Source organism: Triticum dicoccoides, unplaced genomic scaffold (genome assembly GCF_002162155.2).
Source record: "Triticum dicoccoides isolate Atlit2015 ecotype Zavitan unplaced genomic scaffold, WEW_v2.0 scaffold108467, whole genome shotgun sequence".
Taxonomy (NCBI): domain Eukaryota; kingdom Viridiplantae; phylum Streptophyta; class Magnoliopsida; order Poales; family Poaceae; genus Triticum; species Triticum dicoccoides.
In genome coordinates this window covers 1-1,845 of record NW_021174723.1, presented here as the reverse complement: position 1 = coordinate 1,845, position 1,845 = coordinate 1, and the positions used below count along the sequence as shown (strand labels likewise).

Genomic DNA, 1,845 nt, shown 5'->3' with positions numbered 1-1,845 from the left:
GTCCGCTGCAGGTCGTTAGTTTAGTACCACCTCGCTTAGCGAGGAGGGGACGGGAGGGCGAGGAGGGTACAAGTAGAGGGGCAGGGCAACAGATCAAATTATACCTTTCTCGGCCTTTTGGCTAAGATCAAGTGTAGTATCTGTTCTTATCAGTTTAATATCTGATATGTGGGCCATGTGCTCACAACGATATTAAATTTATTTTTTATGGGGGAGGGGCCACCACAATGGCTTGCCATTGGGTCCTTCAGGTGTCGCCTAGTGTGTTGCACTACTGCCTGGGCAGGCGTACCCCAACCAAATTAAGTTTAAATTTTAATATCTTGAGATGAGATTGAGATGAAGATGCTTGAAACTCAATCTGTGTCCAAGCCTTTGAGGTGAAGCATTCGGTTTGTTGTTTGTTGCTGCCAGTTTGTAGCACAGGACGGTGACCACAACACCTCGTCAGCCCCTCTTCTGCTATTACATTCAGAGAGCACATGAATAACCCACTGACGAAGGTGGAAGGCAACAAATGAGCCCGTGAGTAAGTAACAGTGTCGCCTGTTTCCGCTCAACAATCAGGCCAGCGCGATGAGTTTTTGATGATTGTGGTGGTTGGTCTGAAGTCTGCACTCTGCACTTCTGCAGCACGATGGCCACCCACCATACGTAACTGTAGTGCGGCCAAAACCCACCTGTGGCTCCCCAACAAAGAAAATGGGACTGGATACTGTCTAAGTTCTCGGCATCTGACTGCCAGAAATGTCCGACTGTTTTTCTTGTGCATATCATCATGTGATTTGGTTCTGAACATGTTTCAGAAATTGAAACATAACTCAGAGATCTGAAATGAAAAATAGCATGATCAACATTACTAGATACGGTTGACGAGCATAAAAGAATAAGCAAAGTGATTCAGATTCCTCTAAAAAAAATAAAGCAAAGTGATTCATATAAGTCGACCTCGTAGAAGGCTTATATGGTTTTCCAGCAGCGCGTACAATCTTGATTGATAATCTGGCCGGCACGGAAGATAAACAATTCACTTCTTTAAAGCACATTAATTAAGTACTTCTTGTTGGTCGAAAAAAATTAAGTATTTCGTTGCATTGTGAACATTAACATCAATAAATATTGATAGCTACAAGAAAATGATTTACAATTGATAAGGTTGCTACAAGAAAAGACTGAATTAGGCGGACAAAACAGATAAAATTCAGTGAAGTTGCAAACAAGGAAACCTTCAGCATGTCTCTGATGTTGCAAACTAAGGTCCCGGGTACGGGCTTGGCTTATATCCACTCACCAGACTGGTTCCTTACCTGATACCAAATTTACTAAAGAGTTTCAGCAGATCAATCTCTTTGCTTCTTGACAGAGGAAACAGAGGGCATAGATGGATAATAGTACAAGATATGTGTGCTAGTTAAGTAATAAGTATCTCAAGAGCACAGATATCACCGTCCTGATTCACCAGTGTCAAAAAGGCCTGCAGTTTAACAAAATGAGGAAAAGTATTCCCCCCAGGATTTTTGGTTTAATGTTTTGAAAAATACCATGTGCGTTTTTCCTAAAAAGGCAAACATATTATTCTAGTATTGACTTAAAGAACACGATACAGTGTTCTAGTATTGACTTAAAGAACACGATACAATGTACTAACCATAATCTGTGTGAGCTCCACTGAATTGATCATAGGATGCATGGTGTATCGAAGAAAAGCAGTCAGATGTATCCACCCAAGTAAGCATAAGACAAATATGTTTTTTTGTGTGCTTACCATCCAATATCAATGCGTGGTGGGATGCCAGCTGAGAATGGATAGCCAATCAATCTGAGAACCCAGAAAGCATCTCCTGT

At 41.5% G+C, this 1,845-nt stretch overlaps 1 non-coding gene across 1 annotated transcript; it reads left to right on the top strand.

Annotated features, from left to right (window-relative positions):
* The first annotated feature begins 100 nt into the window (after nucleotides 1-100).
* LOC119342900 lies at nucleotides 101-297 on the top strand. Its single transcript, XR_005165785.1, has one exon. It is a non-coding gene; the product is annotated as a U2 spliceosomal RNA (small nuclear RNA).
* Nucleotides 298-1,845: the final 1,548 nt, after the last annotated feature.